The sequence below is a fragment of the Cannabis sativa genome, chromosome 5 (assembly GCF_029168945.1).
Source record: "Cannabis sativa cultivar Pink pepper isolate KNU-18-1 chromosome 5, ASM2916894v1, whole genome shotgun sequence".
NCBI classification, from domain to species: Eukaryota; Viridiplantae; Streptophyta; class Magnoliopsida; order Rosales; family Cannabaceae; genus Cannabis; species Cannabis sativa.
Genome location: NC_083605.1, coordinates 58,305,088 through 58,318,290, shown reverse-complemented (window position 1 = coordinate 58,318,290; position 13,203 = coordinate 58,305,088).

The following is a 13,203-nucleotide window of genomic DNA, read 5'->3' as shown; positions in this document are numbered from 1 at the left end:
CTAATTTGATCAATGATCCTCTATATGAATGATCTACAATGTAAAGGGATTAGATTACCGTTACACCCTACAATGTATTTAATCCTTAAAACACTTAACCCCGTATAAATGATATTTTAGCTTATGTGAAATGATATCTCCACCATTTATTTTCGTTTGGTCAAGCTCGAAGGAGATCATCCGTTACTTACTATTCGCCAGATAGAAGCTATAGATTCCATGTTTATGTTAGCGCTCCCACTCAATTGCACTACCGTGTTCCCAAAATGTACGTATCACCCTGACCTAAAAGTAGGCTTAACTAACAAATCAAAGAACACGAATAGCCTCTTGAGATTGAGCCTAATCATAACAGGATTAAGATCATTTTATCTAGGATCAACTAGGCGATATTGACTTGAATAGATATTACTGTAAGTTTAATAAATCTAAGTCAAAGTTCGATATCGGTCCCTTCCGATGCATACTCCATGCATCCAACCTGAGCTTTACTTTAACCAATGCTCTGGAAAGAACATAACACTTCTCCAAATGCAAGTAAACTCTGTTGTAGATTATCATATCAGTAAAACCCTATGTCTGATAAATCTAGGAAACTTTATTCACATAGTCATGTTTACTTTCCAATGTGTTGACAACACAATAAATAGGATCAAGTATGTGAAAAGGGTTTTAGATGAATTCATACATTATGTACATATAATCATGAAATAAATCATGTGAATCATGCAACATTAAATGTTATTTCTGATCTATATAAATAAGTAAATCTGATTATATTGAAATGAGTTTTATTTAGGGCATAAAACCCAACAAACTCCCACTTGCACTAATATAAAACAAAAGGTGCATTTCAAATAATCTCAACATCTTGATATACAAATCAAGTGTAGTAGTAGTAAACTCCTCGTAATAGGATCTGAAAGGTTGAATTAAACACAACCTTTTCTCCACCATTACTCTTCCTTAATCACAAAATCATTGATAATGTGAAATTCCTCTCTATATGTCTACTCTCTTGGGATACTGGATTCTATACCTTTGGCAACTACTTTTGGTTAATCAGGAAATAACACTAGTAGTTAAGGCAATTTGGAATGGTGCCAAAGATGTATAGAACTTTCCTTAGACTGAATAAGTACCTTTCCTGCAACTTTAACATTCAGTCCCTTTCTGGTAGACCTAGAGACTTCAGATAGGTTTTTACACTTCTCCAAAATCACTATTCCACCCCCAGAGTAATCACCATCTTATCAGAAAGATTTTCTAGCACAAAGGCAAATTTCAAAATTTGATGTGGTGTAGTCTAAGAGTTTTAAACACACCCTTATAGACTAACATATAGTTGTTGGGTTTTATGCCCTAAATAAAACTCATTTCAATATAATCAAATTTACTTATTAATATAGATCAGAAACAACATTTAATGTTGCATGGTTCACATGATTTATTTCTTGATTATATGTACATAATGTATAAATTCATCTGAAACCCTTTTCACATACTTGATCCTGTTTATTGTGCCGTCAACACATTGGAAAGTAAACATGACTATGTGAATAAAGTTTCCTAGATTTATCAGACACAGGGTTTTACTGATATGATAATCTACAACAAGAGTTTACTTGTATTTGGAGAAATACTATGTTCTTTCCAGAACATTGGTTAAAGTAAAGCTCAGGTTGGATGCATGGAGTATGCATCGGAAGGGACCGATATTGAACTTTGACTTAGATTTATTAAACTTACCGTAATATCTATTCAAGTCAATATTGCCAAGTTGATCCTAGATCAAATGATCTTAATCCTGATATGATTAGGCTCAATCTTGAAAGGCTATTCGTGTTCTTTGATTTGTTAGTTAAGCCTACTTTTAGGTCAGGGTGATACGTACATTTTGGGAACACGGTAGTGCAATTGAGTGGGAGCGCTATCATAAACATGGAATCTGTAAAGCCCGCTTAGTTAATTTGGAAATTAGCAGTTATTTATGTTAATCAGGAAATTATTTATAGCCATTTAAATAAATTATTATGGAATTCAGATATGCATGAGTATGTTATCAGTAGCTTTTATATTTCGCATTTCCGGTGTCCGGTATTTTGGAACGCGGCGTTTGGCTCAGTAGAGATCACAACTTAGTATGTTAGTATTATGGGGACGGGTTTAGACATTGGGAATGTCGGGAATGGCCGGGAATTTAGAATGTCCCAAAAATACCCCTTAAGTATGATTTATGTGGTTTTTGTATGGAGGGGCAAAATGGTCTTTTTGCCCCAATGATATTTTGTCTTATGTGACTTTTAATTGGAATTAAATGTTTATTTAATTAATTTCTTTTGGCTGAAAAAGGATTTATTAAATGATAATATATGGCTTTATTCTTTAGTTCCTTCATTTTACACTTAGCCAAAAAAATTAGAAAGTTTAAAACATAGAAAACTCTCTCTCTTTTCTCTTGCTTTTCGGCTGAACCTTGGGGGTGCAAGGGCTGGTTTTCTTTGGTGATTCAAGCCCTAGTTTGCAAGCTTTAGTGATCTCTTGTTGTGGTATGTGTTTTCTAGTTCTTTTCTCTTTAAATTCCTTGAAGAAAATGATGAAAATGGATGATAATGCATGTGATTTTTGAGAGATGTTTCTGCTGTGTTTTGTTGTTGATTTAAGTTGTTTAAAGCATGATTATTGTTGTTGTTTAAGCTATGTTAGGAGCATGTAGGTTAGATTGTTAAAGCCTTGAGTTTTCTTTGAAAAAGTATGAATTTTGGAAGGAAATTGTTATGTTTCTGTTCTGTGATATTGCTGTTATTTCTAAATGTTTTCTGAGGTAATATTATGCTAGTTTAAGGTGAATTAAGCTAGTGGATTGCTTGTTTAGTTGGTTTTGCTCAAGCTTGAGTTTGGAACTCAAAGCTTGAGCTTCAATGGTGAATTTTGCATGTGGGATTTCTGGGTAGGTTTGATGCTCTAGAATTGTTATTTGGGACCTATAGAGGAGGTCTGGAAAGTTTGGGATCAATTGGGTTTGAATTGGTCAAGTTATGAATTTTTGTTGTTGCTGCCTGCGAGGAACCGGAATTCCGGTTGAGCATCCGGAATTCCGGATGGGGGTTCAGATTTTCCCAGAACCGGAATTCCGGTTGGGCAACCGGTCTTCCGGATGGGGGATTTTTCAGAACCCTAGTTTTCCTCGTTTTTGGGTTTTTAGGGGTATTGCCATGCTTTTTATCGATAGGGAAACTTTTAGTTTCGAGTTTTAGTCCCCGGGAAGTGATTTAGCGTGTCACTTATAGCGTTGTGATTTTTATGGTTTAGGAGCCAGTAATCCGCCGTTCAGCTTCAGTTCCAGTCAGGTTGACTCAAGCACACCCGAAATCGGAATCCGTGTAAGATTAGTATAACAAAGATGCATATGTAGATTACATGTTTAGCGTGCATGTAGGAAGCCCGTTAGATTACATTAGATATGTATTTAGGCTTCGAACCATCCAACCCCGTCACGTCGGTACAGCCGGGAGTATGACCAAGCGGCCGAGTATGACCGGTTTGACCGATCAGCCGACACCGGTTGGTGGTTCCGTGCTATTGACCTATCCGTCGGTACAGCCGGAGTATGACCCAGCGGAGTATGACCGGTTCGACCGATCAGGAGGATACTTGTCAATAGTACCGTCCCTTGAACGTTCAAAACTCAGTACCATGTTGGACATGGCAAGTAGTGCTCGCACCATGTTGGACATGGCAAGCGGGACTCGCATCGTGTTGGACACGGCAATCGGTTTTATGTATGATATTATTATGCTTTTCTTGCGAGTCCGTCGACTCACGGTTTACGTTCATGTGTAGGTAAAGGCAAGGCGATGCCGATGGACCGTGAGCGAGCTTATGAGATTGTACATGTCGGGGCGGTTAGGCCTGGAGCGTACGATCCTCGGGACAAAGACGGCCGAGATTTTGTAACTGTCGTTAGACGACTTTATTTTGATGTAAAAGTTGAACAGTAAAAACGTTTGTAAATATTTTTATAAATCGGGATCCCGAGACTTTTTGTAAAATGGTTTATAAGTTTAATGAAAAAGCAAAATTTTAAATAATCACGTTTTTCCATAAACCTCGTTGATTAGCAACGGGCTGCACAGTACGTTTAAAAATCACGTAATACGCCTAAGTTAGTTAGGGTGTTACAATTTGGTATCGTAGCCGCTGTGTTGTCTTCCGAAGATCGTCACGACATGTACAATCATCATCGCCAGATTAGCTCGGTTCACGGTTCGCAAGCCTTTATTGCTTTAGTAGTTTATTTTATGCGATTATGAAAAAGAAAAGCTCGTTAGGAAGCATGTTAGTAGCCTGATAGTAGAATAGGCGCATGTTTCATTTCTAATTTCCAAATTAAGCGGCATTAGTAAGCTCGCCCTGAATACGACCTGATATGCCAACTCTTGGTTTCGCAGGCGGTTCTAACTAGATGGACGCCAGGCGGACCACGAGGAGTCAGGGCAACTCCGTAGGGTCGAATCAGGGACAGGGAGCTCAGTTTCCCCCACCTGCTAGGGGCCGAGGCAGAGGTCCCCGAGGCAGGGCTCGTGGTCGGGGTGATGAGAACCCGCCACAGGCTGCCCAGGCTCCCCCAGCCGATCAAGGAGCCCCGAACTGGGAGTTACGGTTTGCGGAGATGCAAGCCAGGATCGAAGAGCAGGACCTCGAGATTCAGAGGTTGAGACAGCAGGGTGCTCCCGGCAGCCGGTGCCGTAGTTCCAAAGTGGCACCGCCCCTCGCCGCCTGTGCCGAGATAGTGGTGGCGGCCCACGATTGGAACCTTTATATGAGCGGTTCGGAAACAAGCACCTCCGGTATTCCCGGGAGGTCCGGATGTGTCGAAAGCCGAGCGGTGGCTTACGCGTGATCACTCGAATTCGAACTTCATGGGTGTCACCGCAAGAACGACGCAGTGGTGTGCGCCACATTTCAGTTCCAGGAGGATGCCCTGGTATGGTGGGACATGGTGTCTCAGATTCATGATGTCACCACCATGACCTGGGAAAGGTTCCAGGAACTCTTCAACGCGAAGTACTACAATGAGGCGGTTAGAAGCGCCAAGAGGAAAGAGTTCGTTCACCTGACCCAGCGGGAGAACATGAGTGTCACTGAGTATACCACTCAGTTTGACCGGTTGGCGAGGTTAGCCTCGGGAATCGTGCCGACCAACTTCAGCAGGAAGGAGAAGTATCTGGACGGGTTGAATCCCAAGATCAGGCATGACCTGATGATTACCACAGACGACAGCACCACCTATGCTCAGATGGTGGAGAAGGCACTGCGAGCTGAGGGCGCAGTGGGGTGCATGTCAGATTCAGTTAGTACTCCGGTTGGTGGCGGAGCTCCTACCCCTCCTGCATCAGGCTTTAGCAGGGGGAGTAGTGGTTCGGCCAATGATCAGAGGAAGAGGGCACCCACTGCTTCCGGCGGCTCGAGTCAGAATAAGAGGTTCCGGGGGAACCAGAACAGAGGGAGTCGTCCTGGTGGTAATGAGACCCGATTCTCCTACCCCGAGTGCCCTATCTGCAAGAGGCACCATCGGGGAGAGTGCAAGGGGCAGGGATGCTTTCATTGTGGCATGCCCGGGCACTTCAAGAGGGAATGTCCCCAGCTCCGGCCAGAGGCACCGAGAGCTCCAGCGATACCCACTCCAGCCAGGGTATTCGCGATCACGCAGGCTGATGCAGATGCCAGCCCATCAGTTGTTACAGGTCAGATTCTTATTAACGACTCGTTTTATTCGGTGCTGTTTGATTCTGGGGCTACACGTTCTTATGTGGCGGCCAGAGTCTTTAGTAAGTTGGGTAGACCCTTTGATAGATATGAGTCAGGGTTTGGAACCCTGTTACCTGGCGGAGAATTGGTTATCTCCAACAGGTGGATTAGGTCTATGCCGATCAGGATAGATGGTAGAGAGTTAAGCGCTGATCTGATAGAGATGAGCTTAGTCGAATTTGATATTATTTTAGGAATGGATTTCCTATCTAAATATTCGGCGAGCATTGACTGTAAGAGAAAGATGGTGGTCTTCCAACCGGAAAGTGAAGAACCGTTCGTATTTGTGGGTTCGGTTCAGGGATCTCGGATCCCGGTGATCTCGGCTATGTCAGCGAGAGAATTATTGTGCGGTGGGTGCTTAGGGTTTCTGGCCGTGGTGGTGGACACCACTCGGCCAGACACCATTCGGCCAGAGGACATCAGTGTGGTTCGGGAATTTTTGGACGTTTTTCCCGAAGAACTTCCAGGGTTACCACCTCATCGGGAGATTGACTTCGTGATTGACTTGGCACCAGGGGTGGATCCGGTTTCTAAAGCCCCGTATAGGATGGCTCCAGCTGAACTTAAGGAATTGAAGATTCAGCTCCAGGGGTTGCTTGACATAGGGTTCATTCGGCCCAGTGTGTCACCCTGGGGAGCCCCGGTTTTGTTCGTGAAGAAGAAGGATGGATCTATGAGGATGTGCATCGACTACAGGGAGTTGAACAAGCTGACGGTGAAGAATAAATATCCATTACCTAGGATCGATGACTTGTTCGATCAGCTTCAGGGGAAGACAGTCTTTTCTAAGATTGACCTCCGTTCGGGTTATCATCAGTTGAGGATCCGAGAGGAGGACATTCCAAAGACGGCTTTCCGCACTAGGTATGGACACTACGAGTTTCTGGTTATGTCATTCGGACTAACCAATGCTCCTGCAGCATTCATGGACCTGATGAATAGAGTGTTCAAGGATTTCCTCGATATCTGTGTAATTGTGTTTATCGACGACATCCTCGTGTACTCTCAGTCAGAAGAGGAGCATGAGTTACATCTTCAGATGGTACTGCAACGACTTCGAGAACATAGACTCTACGCCAAGTTCAAGAAATGTGAGTTCTGGTTGTCTCAGGTGTCCTTCCTAGGGCACATTGTGAGTAAAGACGGGATCAAGGTGGATCCCGGGAAGATTGAATCCGTCAGGGATTGGCCGAGACCGAAGACAGTGACAGAGATCAGAAGCTTCTTGGGATTAGCTGGGTACTACCGTAGGTTCGTGGAGGGGTTCTCCAAAATTTCAATGCCCCTAACCGAGCTTACAAAGAAGAATCAGCGATTTATCTGGTCAGATAAATGCGAAGCTAGTTTTCAGGAACTGAAGCAGAGGTTGATTACTGCTCCGGTACTAGCTTTGCCTTCGGACAAGGAGAAGTTCGTGGTCTATTGTGACGCATCCAAACAGGGTTTGGGGTGCGTATTGATGCAAGCCGATCGGGTTATCGCTTACGCCTCCCGTCAGTTAAAGGATTATGAACAACGATACCCGACTCATGATTTAGAATTGGCCGCAGTGGTTTTTGCACTGAAGATTTGGCGGCATTACTTGTATGGTGAGAAGTGCGAGATCTATACCGACCATAAAAGTCTCAAGTATTTCTTTACTCAGAAAGATTTGAACATGAGACAAAGGCGTTGGTTGGAATTAGTGAAGGACTATGATTGTGAGATCCTTTACCATCCCGGGAAAGCCAATGTTGTGGCCGATGCCCTGAGCAGAAAGGGTCCCGGGCAAGTGGCTAGCATGGTTCAGATCTCACCTCAGCTAGCAGAGGATATGGTTAGGTCCAGCATTGAGTTTGTGGTAGGTCAGCTTCACAACTTAACGCTGCAATCTGATCTGTTAGAAAGAATAAAGGTTGCTCAGACAACAGATCCGGAGTTAGTGAAGATCCGAGATGAGGTACTGGCTGGTCAAGCCAAAGACTTTTCAGTGTCAGATAGTGGAATGCTTTTGTATAAAGCCAGGGTTTGTGTCCCGAACAGTGTGGACTTGAGAAACGAGATCTTTGAGGAGGCTCATTCTACTCCATATTCTCTGCATCCCGGCACCACCAAGATGTACCAAGATTTGAAACCGTACTTCTGGTGGAGCGGTATGAAGAAGAATTTGGTAGAATTCGTATCGAGATGCCTCACTTGTCAGCAGATCAAGGCTGAACATCAGAGACCAGCAGGGTTGTTGCAGCCTCTAACCCTACCAGAGTGGAAATGGGAGGATATTACGATGGATTTTGTGGTCGGGTTACCTAGGACCACGGGTATGTATGATTCCATCTGGGTAGTGGTGGATCGATTTACGAAATCTGCTCATTTTCTGACGGTTAGAACAACGTTTACAGTGGATCAGTTGGCAGAGTTATATGTCAGGGAGATAGTGAGACTTCACGGGGTACCGAAGTCTATAGTTTCGGACAGGGATCCGAAATTCACCTCCAAATTTTGGCAAAGTTTGCAACGGGCAATGGGTACAAAACTAAAATTCAGTACAGCATTTCATCCTCAGACAGATGGTCAGTCCGAAAGGACAATTCAGATATTGGAGGATATGCTGAGAGCCTGCGTTATGGACTTTGAGGGTTCATGGAGTAAATACCTACCGTTAATAGAGTTTTCATACAACAACAGTTATCAGAGTACGATAGGGATGGCACCCTATGAACTGTTGTACGGTAGGAAGTGCAGATCCCCTATCCACTGGGATGAGACAGGGGAGAGGAAATACCTAGGTCCGGAGTCAGTTCAGCGGACCAATGAGGCAATAGAAAAGATAAAAGCTAGAATGCTTGCCTCCCAGAGCAGACAGAAGAGTTACGCAGATCCAAAACGTAGAGATGTTGAGTTCCGAGTAGGGGACCACGTATTTTTGCGAGTATCTCCGATGAAGGGGATTAAACGTTTCGGGAAAAGAGGCAAGTTATGCCCTAGATTTACAGGACCTTTCGAGATTCTCGAGAAGATAGGTCAAGTGGCATATCGGTTAGCATTGCCTCCAGCGTTATCAGCAGTGCACAACGTATTTCATGTCTCAATGTTGAGAAAATACGTTTCAGACCCCTCTCATATACTCAGTTATGAGAGCATTCAGCTTCAGTCAGATATGTCTTATGAGGAACAGCCAGTGCAGATCCTGGATAGAAAGGATAAAGTCCTTCGGAATAAGACCATAGCGTTGGTCAAGGTTCTCTGGAGAAACAGTAAGGTGGAAGAAGCCACCTGGGAGCTAGAATCAGATATGCGAGCTCAATATCCAGAGTTATTCAGGTTAGATTTCGAGGACGAAATCCTTTTAAGGGGGGGATAGTTGTAAAGCCCGCTTAGTTAATTTGGAAATTAGCAGTTATTTATGTTAATCAGGAAATTATTTATAGCCATTTAAATAAATTATTATGGAATTCAGATATGCATGAGTATGTTATCAGTAGCTTTTATATTTCGCATTTCCGGTGTCCGGTATTTTGGAACGCGGCGTTTGGCTCAGTAGAGATCACAACTTAGTATGTTAGTATTATGGGGACGGGTTTAGACATTGGGAATGTCGGGAATGGCCGGGAATTTAGAATGTCCCAAAAATACCCCTTAAGTATGATTTATGTGGTTTTTGTATGGAGGGGCAAAATGGTCTTTTTGCCCCAATGATATTTTGTCTTATGTGACTTTTAATTGGAATTAAATGTTTATTTAATTAATTTCTTTTGGCTGAAAAAGGATTTATTAAATGATAATATATGGCTTTATTCTTTAGTTCCTTCATTTTACACTTAGCCAAAAAAATTAGAAAGTTTAAAACATAGAAAACTCTCTCTCTTTTCTCTTGCTTTTAATTTGAACCTTGGGGGTGCAAGGGCTGGTTTTCTTTGGTGATTCAAGCCCTAGTTTGCAAGCTTTAGTGATCTCTTGTTGTGGTATGTGTTTTCTAGTTCTTTTCTCTTTAAATTCCTTGAAGAAAATGATGAAAATGGATGATAATGCATGTGATTTTTGAGAGATGTTTCTGCTGTGTTTTGTTGTTGATTTAAGTTGTTTAAAGCATGATTATTGTTGTTGTTTAAGCTATGTTAGGAGCATGTAGGTTAGATTGTTAAAGCCTTGAGTTTTCTTTGAAAAAGTATGAATTTTGGAAGGAAATTGTTATGTTTACGTTTCCGTGATATTCTTGTTATTTCTAAATGTTTTCTGAGGTAATATTATGCTAGTTTAAGGTGAATTAAGCTAGTGGATTGCTTGTTTAGTTGGTTTTGCTCAAGCTTGAGTTTGGAACTCAAAGCTTGAGCTTCAATGGTGAATTTTGCATGTGGGATTTCTGGGTAGGTTTGATGCTCTAGAATTGTTATTTGGGACCTATAGAGGAGGTACGGAAAGTTTGGGATCAATTGGGTTCGAATTGGTCAAGTTATGAATTTTTGTTGTTCTGCTGCGAGGAACCGAATTCCGGTTGAGCATCCGAATTCCGGATGGGGGTTCGATTTTTCCGAACCGGAATTCCGGTTGGGCAACCGGTCTTCCGGATGGGGGATTTTTCAGAACCCTAGTTTTCCTCGTTTTTGGGTTTTTAGGGGTATTGCCATGCTTTTTATCGATAGGGAAACTTTTAGTTTCGAGTTTTAGTCCGGGAAGTGATTTAGCGTGTCACTTATAGCGTTGTGATTTTTATGGTTTAGGAGCCGAATCCGCCGTTCGGCTTCGGTTCCGGTCGAGTTGGCCGGCACACACGAAATCGGAATCCGTGTAAGATTAGTATAACAGTATGCATATGTAGATTACATGTTTAGCGTGCATGTAGGAAGCCTGTTAGATTACATTAGATATGTATTTAGGCTTCGAACCATCCAACCCTGTCACGTCGGTACAGCCGGAGTATGACCAACGGCGGAGTATGACCGGTTTGACCGATCAGCCGACACCGGTTGGTGGTTCCGTGCTATTGACCTATCCCGTCGGTACAGCCGGAGTATGACCAAGCGGCGGAGTATGACCGGTTCGACCGATCAGGAGGATACTTGTCAATAGTACCGTCCCTTGAACGTTCAAAACTCAGTACCATGTTGGACATGGCAGTAGTGCTCAGTACCATGTTGGACATGGCAGTAGCGGGACTCAGTATCGTGTTGGACACGGCAGTCAGTTTTATGTATGATATTATTATGCTTTTCTTACTGAGTCTGTCGACTCACAGTTTACGTTCATGTGTAGGTAAAGGCAAGGCAGTTGCTGATGGACCGTGAGCGAGCTTATGAGATTGTACATGTCGGGGCGGTTAGGCCTGGAGCGTACGATCCTCGGGACAGCACGGCTGAGATTTTGTAACTGTCGTTAGACGACTTTATTTTGATGTAAAAGTTGAACAGTAAAAACGTTTGTAAATATTTTTATAAATCGGGATCCCGAGACTTTTTGTAAAATGGTTTATAAGTTTAATGAAAAAGCAAAATTTTAAATAATCACGTTTTTCCATAAACCTCGTTGATTAGCAACGGGCTGCACAGTACGTTTAAAAATCACGTAATACGCCTAAGTTAGTTAGGGTGTTACAGAATCTATAGCTTCTATCTGGCGAATAGTAAGCAAAGGATGATCTCCTTCGAGCTTGACCAAACGAACATAAATGGTGGAGTACTCATTTCACATAAGCTGAAATATCATTTATACGGGGTCAAGTGTTTTAAGGAATAAATACATTGTAGGGTGTAACGGTAATTTAATCCCTTTACAGTGTAGATCATTCATATAGAGGATCATTGATCACATTAGGATTATAACAATGGATAACTAATGATGTGTCTATATGGTGGAACATATAGAGCATTCTATATACTGAGAGTTCAATTCTAAGTTCTGTGCGTGGATTCAACGAAGAATTAATAAGTTAGTGAATTTTAGTGCTAAATTCTTGATCTACTTATTGGAAGCTCGGTTATATAGACCCATGGTCCCCCCACTAGTTGAGATAATATTGCTTGTAAGACTCATGTAATTGGTTTTGATTAATCAATTATAATTCTCAAATTAGACTATGTCTATTTGTGAATTTTTCACTAAGTAAGGGCAAAATTGTAAAGAAAGAGTTTATAGGGGCATATTTGTTAATTATGATACTTTGTATGGTTCAATTAATGAATATGATAAATGACAATATTATTTAATAATTATTTATAGTTATTAATAGTTAGAATTGGCATTTAAATGGTTGAATTGGGAAATTGGCATTTTTGAGAAAATCAGATACAAAAGGTGTTAAAATTGCAAAATTGCAAAAAGCAAGGCCCAATCCACTAAGTGTATGGCCTGCCACTTTTGTAGGAAATTTGAACTGATATTTTCATTATTTTAATGCCAAATAATTCAAACCTAACCCTAGTGGAATGCTATAAATAGATAGTGAAGGCTTCAGGAAAATTACACTAAAATTTTCTATTTTTCCTTCAGAGAAAAACCTGAGCCTTTCTCTCTCCCTATCTTTAGCTGCCACTTCTTCTTTCTCTTCCCTCTTGAAATTTCGAAATTTCTTAGTGTATGAGTAGTGCCCACACACAGCAAGTGATACCTCAATCATAGTGAGGAAGATCGTGAAGAAAGATCATCAGCAAAGGAGTTTCAGCATAAAAGATTCAGAGAAAGAGATCCAGGTTCAGATATTGATAATGCTCTGCTACAGAAAGGAATCAAGGGCTAGATATCTGAACGGAAGGAGTCATTTAATTCCGCTGCAACCAATGTAAGGTTTCTTAAACTTTATATGTGTTTAATTTATCGTTTTAGAAAGTTCTTATTTAGGATGTTAATAAACATACTTGTGAGTAGATCTAAGATCCTGGTAAAATAATTTCCAACAACTGGTATCAGAGCCATGGTAATTGATTTACTTGCAAGAAATTTGGACTTTAAAACGATTGTTTGTATGTTCTTTGGATGGTATCATGTTGTATTGAGTGTTATTTGATGATTGATTGATGTTTGTGAAATTTTCGTGAAACATAATTGCGATTTTATCTCTGTAATTATTTTTATTGGATAGTATGGAAAAAATTAAGCAAGTTAGCCTTTTACAGAACTTAATTTGGATTTTATTTGAATTAGTTATGATTTTTTGAAGATTTGAAAAAATCGGGAAATTTGTCTTGATATTTTCCTGCGATCGCAAATCTGTCCGTACAGTTTCGAAATTTTTTGTTTTTCTTCAATTTTTCATGCTTTTTCATGGAATTAACTTCCAATTTTTTGTATAGTTTTGTATTTATACTATTACTATTCCTAATTCAATTCTAATTATCATTTTGAATTAATTTAATATTTTTTAAATTTAATTCAAGATATTAGTGTAATTTGAATTTGAATAGAATTAGTATCTATCTT